This window comes from Ornithorhynchus anatinus, chromosome 3, assembly GCF_004115215.2.
Source record: "Ornithorhynchus anatinus isolate Pmale09 chromosome 3, mOrnAna1.pri.v4, whole genome shotgun sequence".
Classification (NCBI taxonomy): domain Eukaryota; kingdom Metazoa; phylum Chordata; class Mammalia; order Monotremata; family Ornithorhynchidae; genus Ornithorhynchus; species Ornithorhynchus anatinus.
Genome location: NC_041730.1, coordinates 39,977,954 through 39,998,587, shown reverse-complemented (window position 1 = coordinate 39,998,587; position 20,634 = coordinate 39,977,954). Strand labels below are relative to the sequence as shown.

Below are 20,634 nucleotides of genomic sequence, written 5' to 3'. Positions count from 1 at the left end.
TGCAAGCTGACCATGGAGGAGTGAAGTGTGCAGGGTGGGCAGCAGTAAGTGGTCAATGAGGTGACGTGGGAGGGGGTGAGCTGATTGAGTACTTCAAAGATGATGGTAAGAAGTTTCTGTTTGATGTAGAAGTGGATGGGCAACCATGAGAGTAGTCTTTGAGTAGTCGGGAGGTGTGACCAGAACGCTATTTATGAAAAATGATCCGGGCAGCAGGGTGAAATCTGGACTGGAGTGGGGAGAGGCAGGGGCTGGGAGGTCAGCAAGGAGGCTGATGCAGAAATCAAGGCTGGATAGGAGAAATGCTTGGATTGGCAAAGTAGCTCTCTGGAGGGAGAGGAAAGGGATTTTAGTGATGTCGTGACGGTAGAACCGACAAGATTTGGTGACAGACTGAATACGGGGGTTGGATGAAAAAGATGATTCGAGGACAACGCTAAGGATACAGGCTTGTGCAAAATGGAGGATAGTGGATTTGTCTACAGAGATGGGAAAGATGGGGAAGACAGGTTTGGGTGGGAAGATAAGGAGCTTCATTTTGGACGTGTTTGGTTTAAGATGTCAGTGGGCCATATAGGGAGAGACATGTGCACACCATTACTCTACTGGAGAGTTTGTTAGGAATGCACAGGCGCACACACACTCTCGCGCACACACACACACACACGCACACAGAGACACACTTTAGCCTAACACACTTTACTCTCAGGTCTCTGGAGATAAATCAGCTCACTCAATCAATCAATAGCATTTGCCGTGCTCTGCACACTGTACTGAGCACTTGGGAGAGTATGATTTAACAGAGTTGGTAGACAAATGCCCTGCCCATCCAAACAGGATGCCCAAAAGAGTCATGGAAACAGAAACTGTGACAGGAAGCAAGTGATGATTTATACGGGCAATTATTTCTTTTTAAAAAAAGAGATCGGTGAAGACTATTAAATTAGATATGACTCAACATGAATCGTCATCTCTTGGATTACACGGGACACAATTAAAGTCGGTCAGCTAAAGAACACAGGGCCTGGTTCTCAACAGGGCTGGTCCATAACAACTTTACTGACTGTTCATCACCAACAAAATATGTCTCCCCAGACAGACCTGTGGAGTAAGAAAGAATGAATTCACTAAGCCTTTCCATAAGCGGAGGCCTGAATTCAATCTAGCTAATCCCGGTGACAAATTATTAATGGACGGGAAACACAGTTCCTGACCCAAAAGAACAGAGGCATGGCCCAGTGGATACCGCATAGACCTGAGAGTCAGAAGGACCTGGGTTCTAATTCCGGCTCCATCACTTGTCCGCTGTGTGACCCTGACCAAGTCACTTCACTTCTCTGGGCCTCAATTACCCCATCTAAAAATGGCGATTAATTATGCTACGAGCCCCACAAGGGACTCAGTTTGTGACCAACCTGATCATCCCGTATCTATTCCAGGGCTTAGCTTGGCACATAGTTAGCACTTAATTACCATTTTCAAAAAACCAAACAATAGAAACATTTCTTGAGAGCTCACTGTACGCAGAACACCATACTAAGCACGTGGGACAGTAAAACAGAACCCTCCCTCCTCACATCTGCCAAACTAGCACACATCCCCCCTTAAAAGCCCTATTGGAAGCTCACCTCCTCCAGGAGGCCTTCCCAGACTAAGCTCCCCTTTTCCTCTGCTCCTCCTCCCCATTGCCCTGACTCCCTCCCTCTGCTCTACCGCACCTCCCCCACCCCACAGCACTTGTGAATATATGTAATGTATGTCTGTCTCCCCCCTTCTAGACTGTGAGCCCATTGTTGGGTAGGGATTCATTCATTCAATAGTATTTATTGAGCGCTTACTATGTGCAGAGCACTGTACTATGCGCTTGGAATGAACAAGTCGGCAACAGATAGAGACAGTCCCTGCCGTCTGACGGGCTTACAGTCTAATCGGGGGAGACAGACAGACAAGAACAATGGCAATAAATAGAGTCAAGGGGAAGAACATCTCGTAAAAACAATGGCAACTAAATAGAATCGAGGCGATGTACATTTCATTAACAAAATAAATAGGGTAATGAAAATATATACAGTTGAGCGGATGAGTACAGTGCTGAGGGGATGGGAAGGGAGAGGGGGAGGAGCAGAGGGAAAGGGGGAAAAGAGGGTTTAGCTGTGGAGAGGTGAAGGGGGGGTGGTAGAGGGAGTAGAGGGAGAAGAGGAGCTCAGTCTGGGAAGGCCTCTTGGAGGAGGTGAGTTTTAAGTAGGGTTTTGAAGAGGGGAAGAGAATCAGTTTGGAGGTGAGGAGGGAGGGCATTCCAGGACCGCGGGAGGACGTGGCCCAGGGGTCGACGGCGGGATAGGCGAGACCGAGGGAAGGTGAGGAGGTGGGCGGCAGAGGAGCGGAGCGTGCCGGGTGGGCGGTAGAAAGAGAGAAAGGAGGAGAGGTAGGAAGGGGCAAGGTGATGTAGAGCCTTGAAGCCTAGAGTGAGGAGTTTTTGTTTGGAGCGGAGGTTGATAGGCAACCACTGGAGGTGTTTAAGAAGGGGAGTGACATGCCCAGAGCATTTCTGCAGGAAGATGAGCCGGGCAGCGGAGTGAAGAATGGAGGGATTGTCTCCATTTGTTGCTGAATTGTACTTTCCAAGCACTTAGTACAGTGTTCTGCACACAGTGGGCGCTCAATAAATATCACTGAATGAATGAATGAACAATAACTGCAGAGGGCTCAAAACTTCAGTTCCAACTTGAAAGCCAAAGAGTCAGGAAGTCTACGCAGAACGTCTAATTGGAATGGAATGCACCACTCACAGCTAGTCTCCTTTGAGCGATGTTACCAGCACGGTCCAAGTGGCCCATTCCATTCCCGACGAGATACTGGCCTCTTTCTGACTAGAGTTAGCCCGAAGGTTGCTGAGGCATCGACCCATCACCGCCAACTGTCGGACCACCGGTAACTGGCTCGGAATCATTTCTGTCACTGGCTTCCCCTAATTCCAAATCGGTCAAATGGGAACGTAGTTGTGGGATTTCTGTGCTTATTACGTGTCAAGCACTGCACTAAGCGCTGGGTAGGTACAAGATAATCAGGTTTGGCACAGTCCGGGTCCCCCCTGGGGTTTCCAGCTTCAGTCCACACTTCAGTCTGCTGCCAGGATCATTTTTCTACAGAACCTTTCAGGCTGTTTCCCACTCCTCAAGAACCTCCAGTGGTCGCCCATCCACCTGCGCATCAAATAGAAACTCCTTACCATCGGCTTTAAAGAACTTAATCACCTCACGCCTTCCTATCTCACCTCCCTGATTTCCCACTACAACCCAGCCCCCACACTTCGCTTCTGGAATGGCAACCTACTCTGTGTAATCTTGATCTCTCCTCGCTGCAGACTTTTCTCACCCTTTATATCCAACAGACCATCACTATCCCCACCTTTAAAGCCTTAGTAAAGCCACATCTCCTCCGAGAGGCCTTCGCCATCTAAGTCCACATTTCCTCTCACTCAGTGATATTTATTGAGCACTTACTATGTGCAGAGGACTATACTAAGCACTTGGGAGAGCAGAACAGAATTAGCAGACACATTCCCTGCCCATAATGAGTTCACTCTCTTCTCACTCCCTTTTGCGTGGGCCTTGTAATTTCATTCAGTCGTATTTATTGAGCGTTTACTGTGTCTAAAGCAATGTACAAAATGCTTGGGAGAGTACAATATAACAACAAACAGACACATTCCTGCCCATAATGAGCTCAGTCTAGAGAGGGAGACAGACTTTAATATAAATGAATAGATAGATAAATTACAGATATACACATATGTGCTATGGGGGGGGGGGGAGACGGAGGATGAATGAAGGAGCAACTAAGGGCGGCTCAGAAGGGAGTGGGAGAAGAGGAGAGGAGGGCTTATTCAGGGATTTGCACTTGGATTTGCACCCTTAATTCACTCCTCCCTCAGCCCCATAGCACTGATAATAATAATAATGATGGTAACTGTTAAGTGCTTACTATGTGCAAAGCACTGTTCTATGTACATAGCTGCAATTTATTTAATATTGACGCCTGTAATCTCCCCCGGACTGTAAGCTCATTGTGGGCAGGGAACAGGTCTACCAACTCTGTTGTAGTATACTCTCCCAAGCTCTTAGTATAGTGCTCTGACCGTAGTAAGTGCTCAAAAATACAATTGATTGATAGGAATGGGGAGCCGGTATTAAAAGTCCCCATTTTACAGATGAGAAACTGAGACCCAGAGAACTGAAGCAACTTGTCCAAGATCACACAGCAGGCATGTGGTGAAGCCAGGATTAAAACCTAGGTCCTCCGTCACCCAGGCCCATGTTCTTTCCACTAGGCCACGCTTGTTTTCCAAAAGAAAAGAAACAAACAAGTTTGCAAGGGTTGTCTGCTCACCAAGCTGGCAATAAATTTTCGGAGAGTCATGGCTCAAAGGTAGACTTTGTGAAAGAATACGCAGCCTTAACGTGTCGGAGAACTTAAAGAAGGATTGTTTTGCCTGGAAGAAGGAGGCCCCATTTAAAGCTCTCCTGGGAGGTTTATCTATGCCAAAAGTTCAAGACTTAAAGTTCTCCCAGCTCGCTGAGGAGCACAGCAGATTGGACACGCAGTTCACATTCGATGTCCCGCTTCTGCCAACGCTGAAGCAGTCCAAGCGTGACTGGACATTGATTCCTATTTCAGGATTCCAGTCTATCCTAACAGCCAAGTGACGTTTAATCTTCTTCCTCCAGGGTGTGCAATACTGACTTAATCCTAAAAGAACTGAGTTGGGTTGAGCAGGGGCAATATTTTGCAGATCTGTAGATCAACCGATGAAATATGTGTTTCTCTCTGGGAAGTGAGAGGACGGAAGGAACAGGATGGCCTAGTGGAAAGAGTGTGGACTTGGGAGCCAGAGGGTCTAGGTTCTAATCCTAACTATGCTGCTTGTCTGCTGTGTGACCTTGGGCAAGCCATTGCACTTCTCTGGGCCTCAATTACTTCATCCAGAAAATGATGATTAAGACTGTGAGTCCCTTGTGGGGCAGGGCCTGTGTCCCATCTGATTATCTTGTATCTACCTCGGTGCTTGGTATAGTGCCTGGCATATAATAAGTGTGTAACAAAAATTAAAAAATAATAATAATAAAGCTGAAATAGCAGATAGCATCAGTATCCAGTCAGCATCTTCACCTCTGCATCTCAATGGTTATCCCACTGTTAATGTGTGATTCTCTATTTGGACGGAGCATTTGACATATTTTAGGTTCACTTGTTTCTTGTGCACAAAATAGGAAGTATTTTGTATTGACTATCAATTAGTCAGTCAAAGGTATATATTGAGGCTTACTATGTTCAGAGCACTGTACTGAGCGCTTGGTAGGGTATTCATTCAATCATATTAAACACTTACTTATGCAGAGCACTGTACTAAGTGCCTGGGAGAGTTCAATAGACAAACAACAGACACAGTCTCTGCCTACAACGAGCTTACAGTCTTGGAGGGGCTGGGGGAAACAGATATCAGTACAAATAAATAAATTACAGATACGTACATAAGTGCTGTGGGGCTTGGGGGAGTGTGGGGAGAGAAAAGGGAGCAGGTCAAAATGACGCAGAAGGGAGTGGGAGATGAAGAAAGGAGGTGCTTAGTCTGGGACGGCCTCTTGGAGGAGATGTGCCTTCAATAAGGCTTTGAAGGTGGGGAGAATAATTGTCTGTCGGATTTGAGGAGGGAGGGCGTTCCAGGCCAGAGGCAGGACGTGGGCTAGGGGTCATGAGTGAGATAGGCGAGATGGAGGCACAATGAGAAGGTTAGCTCTAGAGAAGCAAAGTGTGTGGCCTGGGTTGTACAAGGAGAGCAGTGAGGTAGGAGGGGGCAAGGTGGTGGCCTGCTTTAAAGCCACAGACATATTCCCTGCCCAGAAAGAGCTCATCTTACCCACAGGCAGCATACGTTAGCTTTTCCGGAAAGTTTGCCTGGGACCTCTACACCTGTTCTCCCTCTCCCTTTCACTGACAGACCCATGTGGGCTAGGAAACTGTGCCCAACCTGATTATCTTCTATCTACCCCAGCGCTTAGTACGGTGCTTGGCATCCGATAAGCACTTAACAAATACCATCACCATTATTAACTCCATTATACCGTACTCTCCCAAGTGCTTAGGACTGTGCTCCAAACACCACTGATGATGACAATGTCCCGCTGCTTTCAGGGGTTTGCCTCCAATGGCCTCAGGCAGGGGAAGCAGCGTGGCTCAGTGGAAAAGAGCCTGGGCTTCGGAGTCAGAGGTCATGAGTTTGACTCCCGGCTCTGCCACTTGTCAGCTGTGTGACTGTGGGCAAGTCACTTAACTTCTCTGTGCCTCAGTTCCCTCATCTGTAAAATGGGGATTAACTGTGAGCCTCACGTGGGACAACCTGATTACCCTGTATCTCTCCCAGCCCTTAGAACAGTGCTCGGCACATAGTAAGCGCTTAACAAATACCAACATTATTACTATTAGGCTCCTATTTTCTGCTACGGGGTTTTGGTGGGGGAGATGCCCTCAGGCAACGTAGAGAGGGCAGCCTCCAGGAGGAGAAGCAGCCACAGCTGCCCCATCAACCACCCTTCTCGCCAATCAATCGATGGTATTTACTGGGCGCTTCCTGTGTGCAGCGAAGCAAGAGAGAGAGAATCAGCATGGAGTAGTGGCTAGAGCACGGGCCTGGGAGTCAGAAGGTCATGGGTCCTAATCCTGGCTCTGCCACTTGTTTGCTGTATGCTTGTCTGCTGCCTGTCTATCCCCATCCTACCTCTGGCCTGGAATGTCCTCTCTCCTCACATCTGCCAAACTAGCACACTTCCCCCCTTCAAAGCCCTACTCAAAGCTCACCTCCCCCGGGAGGTCTTCCCAGACCGAGCCCCCCTTTTCCTCTGCTCCTCCTCCCCTCCCCGTCACCCAACTACCTCCCTCTGCTCTGTCCCCCTCCCTGCCCCACAGCACTTGTGTATATACATATTTATTAGTCTATTTTATTAATCATGTATATATATCTTTAATTCTATTTATTTATATTGATGCTATTGATGCCTATCTACTTGTTTTGTTGTCTGTCTCCCCACTTAATAATAATGTTGGTATTTGTTAAGCGCTTACTATGGGCAGAGTACTGTTCTAAGCGCTGGGGTAGATACAGGGTAATCAGGTTGTCCCACGTGAGGCTCACAGTTAATCCCCATCTTACAGATGAGGCAATTGAAGCACAGGAAAGTGAAGTGACTTGCCCACAGTCACACAGCTGCCAAGTGGAAGAGCCGGGATTCAAACCTATGACTTCTGACTCCCAAGCCCGCGCTCTTTCCACTGAGCCACGCTGCTTCTCTAAACAGTCAACTAGTTGTCTAGTTGTTGGGTAGGGATTGCCTCTATTTGTTGCCAAACTGTACTTTCCCAACGCTTAGTACAGTCCTCTGCACACACTAAGTGCTCAATAAATACGATTGAATGAATGAATGACCATGGGCTTCACTTCACTTCAGCTCACTCGTCTGTAAAATGGGGAATGAGATTACAAGCCCCACGCAGAACAGGGACCATGTTCAACCCGATTTGCTTGTATCCACCCCAGGGCTTAGTACAATGCCTGGCATATAATAAGCACTTAACAAGTACCATCGTTTACAACACAAAACAGCTGGTGGACATGATCCCTGCCCACAAGGGGAGACAGAGGTGAAAATCCATTGCGGATAGGTGAGGGGTGGCCCTGGATGGGGCGGGAATCTCCTGCTCCTTCAGAGGCCCTGCAAGGGTCGCCAGAGAAGGGGCAACAGCCAGGGCTGGACGTTGCTTTGGCCAGGGACAGAGTGCGGGCGCTGATGGGCCTGCCGGTTGAAGCGGACACTGGGTCTTGCTGCCACATTTACATGGGCAGGGAATGTGTCCATTATATAAGTCATGTGTTCTAATCCCGGCTCTGCCGCTTGTCTGCTGTGCGACTTAGGGCAAGCCATTTCACTTCTCTGGACCTCAGTGACCTCACCTGGAAAATGGAGCTTGAGACTGTGAGTTCCCCGTGGGACAGGTATTGAGTCCAACTCGGTTTGCTCATATCCACCCCGGGTGCTTAGTACAGTGCTTGCCACATAGTAAGCGGTTAAGAAACACCATCATCATTATGATTACTGTCCTTTCCCAGGACCTTAGTAGAGGACTCAAAAAACACAACTGACTGACCAGACAGAATGGTCCGCACCAACAAGCTTGTCCTCCCTCTGTCTCTGCTACCACTTCGCTTTTATGGTATGCTTAACTATGTGCCAGACACTGTGCTAAACTCCTGGGTTGACACAAGCTAATCAGTTTGGACACAGTCCGTGTGCCACAAGGGGTTTACTGTGCACTTCCCGATTTTACAGACGAGGGAACTGAGGCGCAGAGAAGTGAAGTGTCTTGCCTGAGATCCCAAAGCAGACAAGTGGCAGAGCCAGGATTAGAACCTAGGTCCTTCTCTCTCCTCTGGCTGGTGACCAGATTTCCATCGAAGCGTATGATTTGGTTCTAACCTTTGTTGTACCCATTTATACTGAACATGGCATGAAGAGCACCCTTCACTAGTCGGCTAGAACTACCATTTTTTAGATTTTTGCAGATCATTCTGCTAACAATGTTATTATCATAGATTTTGTTATTATTATAGTTCCTGTTAAGCACTTACTATGTATTGAGCACTGTTTTAAACACTGGGGTAGAGACAAATTAGTCACGTTGGACACAGTCCATGGCCCACATGGGGCTCACAGTTTAAGTAGGAAGAAGGACTGAATCCTCATTTTACAATTGAGGAGACTGAAGCATAGAGAAGTAAAGTGATTTGCCCAAGATCACACAGCAAGCAATTGGCAGAGCTGGGATTAGAACCCAGGTCCTCTGATTCCCAGGCCCAGGCTCCTTCCGCTAGGCCATGCTGTTTCTCATGAATTAACCATGCCAACATACTTTTCCTGTCCAGAATTTTAGCATCGACTGTTCAACAAGAAATCTGAAATTCTGCTGGCTCATGTTTTACCTCCAGCTCCACTCAGGTTGGTCCGGACTTCAATCTGAGGCATAACCCACATTAATATGAAAATACAAAGCATGGGACATTTTACTGGCCATTTGACACCAATTGCCTGCATTTCATTTTTAAATGTCACTCCCCAAAATTGTGCTTTTAGGGAATTATTTGCTAAATGCAATGTTTTGGGAGAAAGAAAAATGTAGGTCAGGAAACCTTGCTCCCTTTGACTTCAGATTAACTGTGAATACTGTTTGGAGAACAAGAGGGGGATTTATTATGTAAATGTTAGTTATTTTAGGTTTGATTTTTAATCATTTCTCCAGATATTCACTTCTCTTTTCCAAAACAGAACCACTTATCCTTACAATGAACCTGCTTGAAAAGATATTGCCTTGACTAAAGACAAAAAGTATTTTTTTTCAAATATGCATTAGATGAACAGTAGAGCAGAATCAGCAATAAATGCATAAAATCTAAATTAAGATAGAAATGGATTAAAGTTCCTTTAGGGAACACATCTCCCCCACCAACCCCCGCCACCATGACCCCGATAGATTGACCTAATTTATGAATCTTAACAGGTGAGGGATAAAAAAAAAAACAAAAAAACATTACAGTGTTCCTGAATTTTGAAGTGACTGGGAAAGCGGAGAACCTGAGTTCTCCAACTCACGGTAGCAGGGAATGTGCCTGCTAACTCTGTTGCCTTTTACTCTCCCAAGTGCCTATTACAGTGCTCTGCACATAGTAAATGCTCAATACATACGATTGCTTGATCAATTGATAATCCCAGCTCTGGTACTTGTCTGCTGTGTGATCTTGGGCCAGTCACTTCACTTCTCTGGGCCTCAGTTACCTCATCTGTAAAATGGGGATTAAGACTGTGAGCCCCATGTGGGACAACCTGATCAGCTTATATCTACCCCAGTGCTTAGTACAGTGCCTGGGACATAGTAAGCACTTTACAAGCGCTTAAGAGAAGCAGCATGGTTTAGTGGGTAGATCATGGGTCTGGGAGTCAGAAGGACATGGGTTCTAATCCCGGCTCCACCACTTGTCAGCTGTGTGATCCTGGGCAAACTCATGTCACTCCTCTGGGCCTCAGTTACTTCATCTGTAAAATGGGGATTGAGACTGTGAGCCCTACAAGAGAGAGGGTCTGTGTCCAACCCGATTTGCTTATATCCAGCCCAGTGCTAAAAAATGGTAGTTCTAGCCGACTAGTGAAGGGTGCTCTTCATGCCATGTTCAGTATAAATGGGTACAACAAAGGTTAGAACCAAATCATATGCTCCGATGGAAATCTGGTCACCAGCCAGAGGAGAGAGAAGGACCTGGGTTCTAATCCTGGCTCCGTCACTTGTCTGCTGTGGGATCTCAGGCATATAATAATAATGATGGTATTTGTTAAGCGCTTATTATGTGACAGGCACTGTACTAAGTGCTGGGGTGGATACAGGCACATCAAGTTGGACACAGTCCATAGTAAGCGTTTAACAAATACCTTTTTTAAAAAAGAAAAAGCAAAATCCTGGAATCCCATGCACCCATTTTTATAGGATCTCATAGTTTCAGTACTGGTGACACCAGTGAGACGGACCACGATGCCCTGAGACATAAATGTACCACGTCAGGATCAATTAATGAATGTCATTTATTGAGCGCTTACTCTGCGCAGAGCACTGTACTAAGCACTTAGCAGAATACGATACAACTCGGTGTACATTCCCTGCCCAAAATGAGCTTGCAGTTCGGGTTGCTGGGGGGCGGGGGCAAAGAAAACTACAGGCGCCTCTCAAAGTCTTCCCCAAAAAGCACCAAACGGGAAGCTTCTTGGGATCAGGGCTTTGTTGTTTTTAGCTAGAATTCATTCAAAGAGGCAAAAAACTGTAGAATGACGTGGATCAGATTGTCTATTATTCATCAAAAAACTCATTTCTCGACGAATGAGTACGTGGTGCCGAAGGAGTCGGGGGGCAAAGGGGAGCGGGGGAAGTACCTCGGGGGTTGCAGAGGGAGGTGGGGGACCAAGGGGAGAGACCAGTCCCCTTTCCATGCTCTTGTCTTTAAAAAAAAAAAACGAGCTAAGCGCTAGGGCAGACCCAAGCTAATCAGGTTGAGCACAGTCCCTGCCCTACATGGGGCTCACAGCCTCAATCCCCAACTTTCCAGATGAGGGAACTGAGGCCCAGAGAATAATAATGCTGGTATTTGCTAAGCGCTTACTATGTGCCAAGCACTGTTCTAAGCACTGGGGTAGATACAAGGTAATCACATTGTCCCATGTGGGGCTCACAGTCTTCATCCCCATTTTACAGATGAGGTAACTGAGGCACAGAGAAGTGAAGTGACTTGCCCAAGGTCACCCAGCGGACAGGTGGAGAAGCAGGGATCAGAACCGATCTTTCTGTCTCCCAGGCCAGGGCTCTATCCATTAGGCCACGCTATTCCTGCCCCTACTCGGGCTCTGCCACTGCCAGAGGTGGGTGAGGGAGGAGGGGCGGGTCTCTGAGGCCAATCTGAGTTCAGGTCAGGTCGGTCATCACATCCTGAGCTCCTAAAGGGACAGAGCTGTCCACAATCCCAACAAGAGCATCCATCCATCTCTCTGATCTCTCTCTTTCCCTCAGCCAACTCCATTTGGGGGGCTGGGGGTGGGCCTGGAGCCTGCAGGGGTCCTGCAGAGGTGGGACACAGAGGATAGTGTCCTTTACAGGGGCAACATCTCATTCTGCTGCCTCCTCTGCCCCCTCCCATATAATAATATTAGTTAAGCGCTCACTATGTACTAAGTGCTAGGGTGAATATAAAAGCCCAAAGTCTGGGGAAGGAAGGATGGCTCTGTATACCACGAGCACCAAGGAAAGCCAGTCTCATTTTGATGCCCTCTCCGACCCCTCCGTCCACAAGGCAAACGGGGGGTGCTTCGTGTGGCTCCTCGCGCTGGACAACTGCCAAGACCCTTCTCCCCGGTGACACTTGTCCAACCCAGGCTTGGCTTCCCGCAGGTCGGTGCCTCCTTGTTGGGGTGGGATTGGGGACGGAAGGGGGAGAGAGATCCCGGCACCCCGGCACCTGGGGTCTTTCAGCCCTGCCAGCCGTCTCAGCAGGCAAAACTCTCCTCGAGGGCAGAGTGCAAAATCAACAGATAGAAGCAGGCGGAGAGAGACAAAATGAAAAATGCAAGCGTGCTTTCTTCCTAAAATCCAGATGGGCGCTCTCAGCCCCCACCTCCAGGCTGTCCCTCTGCAGCTCCGCAATTCCCAGGAAGATCCCCATCCTCTACCCCGAGACCTGTGGGGGACTGGGGTATTGGGGCGGGTTGCAAAGGGAACCTCCCCTCATGTTTCATCCTCCAAAGACGCCTTCCCCCGCACCTTCACTCCCAAACGGGACCATCTCCTCCACCCCAACTTCTGCAGGACCCCCGCACGCTCCAGGGGCTCCCCACCCCCCAAATTACATCCCCACCGAAAAAGCCTATGGGCTCTTTGAGATTGGGGGGGGGGGGCAGCAGAATGGGATGCTGTGCCTTTAAGAGGCAGTGTCCTGTGGGTCCCCCCACCCCAACCTCTGCAGGACCCCTGTTGACTCCAGGGGCTTGCCCACCCCCCAAATCATGCCACCCAAAGGGGACTTTGGGCTTTTATATTCACCCTAGCACTTAGTACAGTGCCTGATACATAGTAAGTGCTTGGCTAGTACCACAAATATTATTATTATATGGGAGAGGGGAAAGGAGGCAGCAGAACGAGATGCTGTGCCTGTAAAGGACACTATCCTCTGTGTCCCACCTCTGCAGGACCCCTGCAGGCTCTAGGCCCCCCTCTCCCACCCCTCAAATCATATACCCACCAAAGGGGCTTTTGGGCTCTTTGAAATTTGGGCGGGGGGGGGAAATGGGAGGCAGTAGAGATGTTGTGCCTTTAAAGTATACTGTCCCTTGTATACCCCCCCCCCCAACGTCTGCAAGACCCCTGCAGGTTCCAGGGACTGCCCACCCCGCAAATCATAACCCCATCAAAGGGGCTTTTGGGCTCTTTGAGACAAGGGGGAGGCAGCAGAACGGGATGCTGGGCCTTCCAGGGTCACTGTCCCGAAGGTCCCTTTTCCCCAATCTCCGCAGGACCCCTGCAAGCTCCAGGATCTTCCCACCCACCAAATCATAGCCCCTAAAAGGGGGGTTGGGCTCTTTGAGATGTGGGAGTCGGGGGGAGAGGAGGCAGTAGAGCAAGATGCTGGGCCTTCCAGGGACACTATCCCGGGTGTCATCCCCCCTCCCCAACCTCTGCAGGGCCCCTGCAAGTTTCAGGGGCTGCCCACCCCCAAAATCCTCCCTCCAACCCCCAAGAGCGTTTGGGCTCTTTGAGATTTGGGAGTCGGGGGGAGAGAAGGAAGAAAACAAGATGCTGTGCCTTCCAGTGGCAGCATTCCCGAGGGTCCCCCCTCCCCAACCTCTGTAGGACCCCTGCAAGCTCCAGGGCCTGTCTACCTCCCCCACCCCAAATCATAGCTCCCTAAAAGGGGCACTGGGCTCTTTGAGCTGTGGAAGTGGCGGGGGAGAGGAGGCTGTAGAGCAAGATGCTGGGCTTTCCAGGGTCACTGTCCTGAGGGTCGCCCTCCCCAACCTCTGCAGGACCTCTGCAAGCTCCAGGACCTGCCCACCCCTCAAATCATGGCCCCCCCAAAAGGGGCACTGGGCTCTTTGATGTATGGGAGTTGGGGGGAGAGGAGGCAGTAGGGCAAGATGCTGGGCCTTTCAGGGTCACTGTCCTGAAGGTCTCCCCATCCCCAACCTCTGCAGGATCTGCCCACCCCCCAAATCATGGCCCCCAAAAGGGGCATTGGGCTCTTGAGCGGGGGGGGGGGGGAAGGAGGCAGTAGAGCAAGATGCTGGGCCTTCCACCAGGGTCACTGTCCTGAGGATCCCCCCCCCAACCTCTGCAGGACCTCTGCAAGCTCCAGGACCTGCCCACCCCCAAATCATGCCCCCCCCCAAAAAGGGGCACTAGGATCTTTGATGTGTGGGAGTGGGGGAGGAGAGGAGGCAATAGAGCAAGATGCTGGGCCTTCCAGGGTCACTGTCCTGTGGGTCCCCCCTCTCCCCAACCTCTGCAGGACCCCTGCAAGCTCCAGGGCCTGCCCACCCCCTAAATCATGGTTCCCCCCAAAAGGGGCACTGGGCTCTTTCATGTGTGGGAGTTCGAGGGAGAGGAGGCAGTAGGGCAAGATGCTGGGCCTTCCAGGGTCACTGTCCTGAGGGTCCCCCCTCCCCAACCTCTGCAGGACCCTTGCAAGCTCCAGGGCCTGCCCCCCCAAAATCATAGCCCCCTAAAAGGGGCGTTGGGCTCTTTGAGCTGTGAGAGTGGAGGAGGAGACGAGGCAATAGAGCAAGATGCTGGGCCCTCCAGGGTCACTGTCCTGAGGGTCCCCCCCTCCTCAACCTCTGCAGACCCCTGCAAGCTCCAGGGCCTGCCCACCCCCCAAATCATGACCCCCCCGCCCAAAAGGGTCACTGGGCTCTTTGATGTGTGGGAGTGGGGGAGGAGAGGAGGCAATAGAGCAAGATGCGGGGCCTTTCAGGGTCACTGTCCTGAGAGTGCCCCCTCCCCAACCTCTGCAAGACCCCTGCAAGCTCCAGGACCTGCCCACCCCCCAAATCATGCCTCCCCCCAAAAAGGGGCACTGGGCTCTTTGATGTGTGGGAGTGGGGGAGGAGAGGAGGCAATAGAGCAAGATGCGGGGCCTTTCAGGGTCACTGTCCCGAGGGTCCCCTCCTCCCCAACCTCTGCAGGCCCCCTGCATTCATTCAACCGTACTTATTGAGCGCTGACCGTGTGCAGAGCACTGTGCTGAGCGCTGGGCGAGTCCCCCCCAGCCATAAAGGGGGACAACCCCTGCCCACAACGCCCTGATGCGCCCCCCACCTCCCTTCCCCCGCCTCTGCAGGACCCCTGCAGGCTCCAGGGTCTGCCCGCCCCCCAAAACACAGACCCTAAAGGAACGTTTGGGCTTTTTGAGCTGGGGGAGATGGAGCAAGATGCTGTGGCTTCAAGGGACACAGCCCCATTTGGCCTCCCCCCCACCAGAGGCGTTTAGTACAGGGCTCTGCACCCGGTGGGCGCTTACTAAACACAACGGGCTCACACCCAGAGACACACACCTCATCCTGGAGCTAAAGGATGGGGGGGATGGAGGGGGCCTGCGCCTTTAAGAGCGAAGGGGGGCGCTGGCCCTTTAAGGGAGGCAGCGAGAGCCGGCCGGGGCAGGACCAGGAGCGGCCGCCCGGGGGCGCTGCGCCGCCCCCCCTCGGTTCGGTTGGGTTCGGCTCGGTTCGGTTCTGCTCGGGCGGGGACTCACCGCGGACGGGTCCGAGGGGTCGGTTCCTCCAGCGGCGGCGGAGGCGACGAGCCCAGCCGAGGTAAACAGGCCCCTCCGTCCCTGACCTACTTTCTGCCTTCCCTAAATGTCGCACCACTAACCTACTTTCCGACCAATCCGCTCCCCGCCGGGCCGGGCCCGGCCCCCCCGCCCACCAATGGCCGCGCCCCGCCCCGCTCCGCCACCCCGCCCGCCAATGAGAGCGCCGGACGGCCCGGATACCTGCCTCTGTCCGGCAGCCAATCGGGAGGCCCGCTGGGGCTCCGGGCTCCCGGCCAATCGGAGCGCGGCGGCCGGGCCCGGAGGGCCAATGAGAGCGCGCCTGGGGAGCCGCTCTGGCCAATGGGCGCGCTACCTGCCGCTTCGCCGCCGCCAATCAACGAAGAGGAATCGGCGCCCGCCCTGGCAGGCCACCAATGAGAAGGTGGCTTCTGCAGAACTCACCCCACACCTCCGCCCCCAACCAATCGCACCTGCTTTCCACTTGCCTTTCCCCCTGGCTTTTTTAAATTAATAATAATAATAATAATAATAATAATAATAATAATAATAATAATGTTGGGTTTTGTTCAGCGCTTACCCTGTGCAGAACACTGTTCTAAGCGCTGGGGGAGATCCAGGGTCATCAGGTTGTCCCACGTGGGGCTCACAGTCTTCATCCCCATTTTACAGATGAGGTTACTGAGGCACAGAGAAGTTAAGTGACTTGCCCACAGTCACCCAGCTGAGAAGCAGCGTGGCTCAGTGGAAGGAACCTGGGCTTGGGAGTCAGAGGTCATGGGTTCGAAGCCCGGCTCTGCCGCTTGTCAGCTGGGTGACTGTGGGCAGGTCACTTCACTTCCGTGCCTCAGTTACCTCATCTGTAAAATGGGGATTAACTGTGAGCCTCATGTGGGACAACCTGATGACCCCGTATCTCCCCCAGCGCTTAGAACAGTGTTCTGCACATAGTAAGCGCTGAACAAATACCAACATTATTATCCAGCCAGTCGTATTTATTGAGCGCTCACTCTGTGTGCAGCACTGTGCTCACCGCTTTGTCAAGCGCTTACTATGTGCCAGGCACTGTAATAATAATGTTAGTATTTATTAAGCGCTTTACTATGTGCAAAGCAAGCCCGTCAATGGGCAGGGATGGTCTCTGTTGCCGAATTGTCCATTCCAAGCGCTTAGTACAGTGCTCTGCACAGAGTAAGCGCTCAATAAATACTATGGATTGAATGTTCTAAGCACTGGGGGGATAAAGGTGATCAGGTTGTCCCACGTGGGGCTCACAGTTTTAATCCCCATTTGACAGATGAAGTCACTGAGGCCCAGAGAAGTGACGTGACTTGCCCAAAGTCACAGAGCTGGCAAGCGGCGGAGCCAGGATTAGAACCCACGACCTCTGACTCCCCAGCCTGGGCTCTTTCCACTGAGCCACGCTGAGTACAGGTGTAGGTACAAGCTAGTCACGTTGGATTGAGGCCGTGTCCCGCGTGGGGCTCACAGTCTTCGTCCCCATTTTACAGATGAGGGGACTGAGGCCCAGAGAAGTCAAGTGACTTGCCCAAGGTCACACAGCAGACAAGTGACAGAAGCGGCATTAGAATCCACGACCTTCTGACTCCCAGGCCTGTGCGCTAATTACTAGGCCACGCCGCTTGGCCCTGTGCCGAGGCGGACTCGCACTTGCAGTCCGCCCTCACGCAGGGACGCAATTGTCTCTGAGCCAAATCATCATCATCAGAGGCATTTATTGAGTGCTTACCATGTGCAGAACACTGCACTAAGCCCTCGGGAGAGTACAACGCAACAATATTACAGACATCGTCAGCTTTGGCGTGCCAGCGGCATGGCCCAGTGGATAGAGCTCGAGCCGGGGAGTCGGAAGGACCTGGGTTCTAATCCGGGCTCTGCCTCTTATCTGCTGTGTGACCTTGAGCAAGTCAATCAAATGTATTTACTGAGTGCTTACTGTGTGCGGAGCACTGTGGTAAGCGCTTGGGAGAGTACAGTACCACAGAGGTGATAGATACATTCCCTGCCTGCTTCTGCTACTACTGCTCCAGCCTCCTGCTGCCCCACTTCTCTACTACCCCAGAGAGTCAGAGTTCATGGGTTCGAATCCCGGCTCTGCCATCTGTCAGCTGTGTGACTGTGGTCAAGTCCCTTAACTTCTCTGTGCCTCAGTTCCCTCATCTGTAAAATGGGGATCAACTGTGAGTCTCACGTGGGACGACCTGATTACCCTGTATCTACCCCAGTGCTTAGAACAGTGCTCTGCACATAGTAAGCGCTTAACAAATACCAACATTATTATTATTTCATGGCCTCCATTGTCCAGCATCTCCTCAGGATGTTGGTCCTCCCTGCTACGAGGGCCTCATGGGGCAACTCCTAGGACACTATCCCCGGGGCAATACTCCCAGGATAATACCCCCCCAGGACAATGCCCTCAGGAAAATACCCCCAAACTCCAGTTCAGCCCAAACCCAGGTCCTCCGAGCTTCCGCCAGCCTGGCCATCCGTTCAGTTTGACACCTGGCAGTCCAGTTTTCAACTGGCCTCTTCCCCGCCCAGTGCAAATATGGAACCAATGCTTGTTGATGTTCAGTGCCAAGACTCCTTCTCCTTTGGCTCCTGTTGCATATTTCCGCAGCTCAGAATTGGCACCAGAGTCATCCTGACTTGGGAGGAGATTGCAAAGACTCTGGAGCAGGCGGAGTTTGAGGGTCTTCTTTTTCATGGTGTTCGTTAAGCACTTACCTTGTCCCAAGCACTGGGGTAGAGTCAACGTAAACCAGTAAGACACAGTCCCCGTCCCAAAGGGGGCTCACAGTTTAAGTGCGGCAAAAAACTGATGTTTTGTTGGTTCATTAAATTGCATCCGTTAAGCACTTACTATGTGTCAGGCACTGTACTAAGCTCTGGGGTCATCAGATCATCAAGATCATTAGATTGGACACAGTCCATGCTCCAGATGGGGCTCACAGTCTTAATCCCCATTTTACAGATGAGGTGACTGAGGCCCAGAGAAGTGAAGCGACTTGCCCAACATCACACAGCAGACAAGTGGCAGAGCCGGGATTGAAACCTGCTTCCCTATAGGAGAGGAAACTGAGGTAGAGAAAAAATGAAATGATTTGCCCAAGGTCACACAGCAGGGAGGTGGCAGACCCGGGATTAGACTCCCAGACTTCCTGACCCTTGCGCTGTCCACTAAACCATACTGCTTCTCTAGACCGTAAACTCGGTGTGGGAAGGGAATGTGTCAACCAACTCTGTTATATTGTACTCTCCCAAGTGCATAGTACAGTGCTCTGCACATAGTAAGCACTCAATAAATACACTGATTGATCGATCGATTGATCAATCAATTGCTCCCTCCAGTTTTCGCCCCATCTCCCTCCTACCATTCCTCTCCCAACGCCTTAAGCAAGTAGTCTACACCAGCTGTCTCAAGTTCCTCTCCTTCAATTCTCTCCTTGATCCCCTCCAATCTGACTTCCATCCCCTTCACTCCACAGAAACCGCCCTCTCAAGCCACCGCTGATCTCCTTCTTCCCAAATCCAACGGCTTCTACTCCACCCTAACCCTCCTCGACCACTCAGCTGCCTCTGATACTGTCAACCACCCGCTTCTCCTGGAGACATTATCCAACTTTGGCTTCACAGACAGTGTCCTCTCCTGGTTCTCCTCCTATCTCCCTGGCTGCTCATTCTCAGACTCTTTCCCCAGCTCCTCTTCTGCTTCCCACCCCCTCCTTGTGGGGGTCCCTCAAGGGTCAGTTCTGGGTCCCCTTCTCTCCTCCATCTGTACCCACTGCCTTGGAGAACTCATTCTCTCCCATGGCTTCAACTACCACCTCTATGCAGATGATACCCAAATCTATACCTCCCACCCTGATGTCTCTCCCTCTCTGCAGTCTCACATTCCCTCTTGCCTTCAAGACATCTCTACTTGGATGTCCTCTCACCACCTCAAACTTAGCATAGCCAAAACAGAACTCTTTATCTTCCCACTCAAACCCTGTCCTATCCATGATTTTCCTGTCACCATAAACACCACCACCATCCATTCTGTCTCAAAAGCCCATAACCTTGGCATTATCCTGACTCATCTCTGTCATTTATCACTAAATCCTGTAGGTTCGACCTTCACGACACTGCTAAAATCTGCCCTTTCCTCTCCATCCAGACTGCTACTACGTCAATACAGTCCCTCATCCTATCCCGCCTTGATTACTTTATCAGCTTTGAAAAGGGGGAGAGTAAATGGCAGATTTGAGGAGGGAGAGCATTCCAGGCCAGAGGCAGGAAGTGGGCTAGGGGTCGGCAGCGAGACAGATGAGATCGAGATACAGTGACAAGGTTAGCACTAGAGGAGCAAAGTGTGTGAGTTGGGTTGTAGATGGAGAGAAGCGAGGTAAGGTACGAGGGCGCAAAGTGATTTAATGCTTTGACCAATGGTGAGGAGTTTTTGTTTGATGTAGAGGTGGATGGGCAACCACTGGAGTTTTCTGAGGAGTGGGGTGATATGTCCTGATCATTTTTTTAGAATAATGATCCGGGCAGTGGCATGAAGTATGGAGTGGGGAGAGATTGGAGGCTGGAAGGTCAGCAAGGAGACTGATGCAGTAATCCAGGTGGGATAGGATGAGTGATTGTATTAACGTCGTAGCCATTTGGAGGAAGAGGGAAGGGCAAATTTTAATGATGCTGTGAAGGTGGGACTGACAGGATCTAGTGATGGATTGAATGATGGAGAGGAGTCAAGGTTAAAGGCAAGGTTACAGGCTTGTGTGTGACAGGAAGTATGGCGGTGCACTCTATGGTAATGGGAAAGTCAGGAGTAGGACAGAGTTTGGGTGGAAAGATTAGGAGCTCTGTTTTGGACATGTTAAGTGTGAGGCGACAGGAAGACATCCAAGTAGACATGTCTTGAAGGCAGGAGGAGATGCAAAACTGGAGAGAGTGAGAGAGACGAGGGCTGGAGAAGAAGATTGGGGTATCACCTGCATAGAGGTGGTAGTTGAGGTCATGGGAGTGAATGAGTTCTCCAAGGGAGTGGGTGTAGATGGAGAATAGAAGGGGACCTAGAACTGAACCTTGAGGGACCCCCACAGTTAAGGGGAGGGAGGTAGAGGAGGAGCCCGTGAAGGAGACTGAGAATGAACAGCCAGAGAGACGAGAAGAATGAGGAGAGGACAGAGTTAGTGAAGCCAAGGTTCGATAACGTTTCCAGG

At 50.9% G+C, this 20,634-nt stretch overlaps 1 protein-coding gene across 3 annotated transcripts in view; it reads right to left on the bottom strand.

Moving 5' to 3' along the window:
* Nucleotides 1–15,537, bottom strand: part of ARNTL (aryl hydrocarbon receptor nuclear translocator like) — a 68,928-nt gene extending 53,391 nt beyond the window's left edge. For all 3 annotated transcript variants that reach the window (XM_029061188.2, XM_029061190.2, XM_029061189.2), the window contains exon 1: nt 15,386–15,537. The gene's annotated coding sequence lies outside the window, so the exon portion shown is untranslated. The remainder of the gene's footprint in view (nt 1–15,385) is intronic.
* Between the last annotated feature and the right edge of the window lie 5,097 nt (nt 15,538–20,634).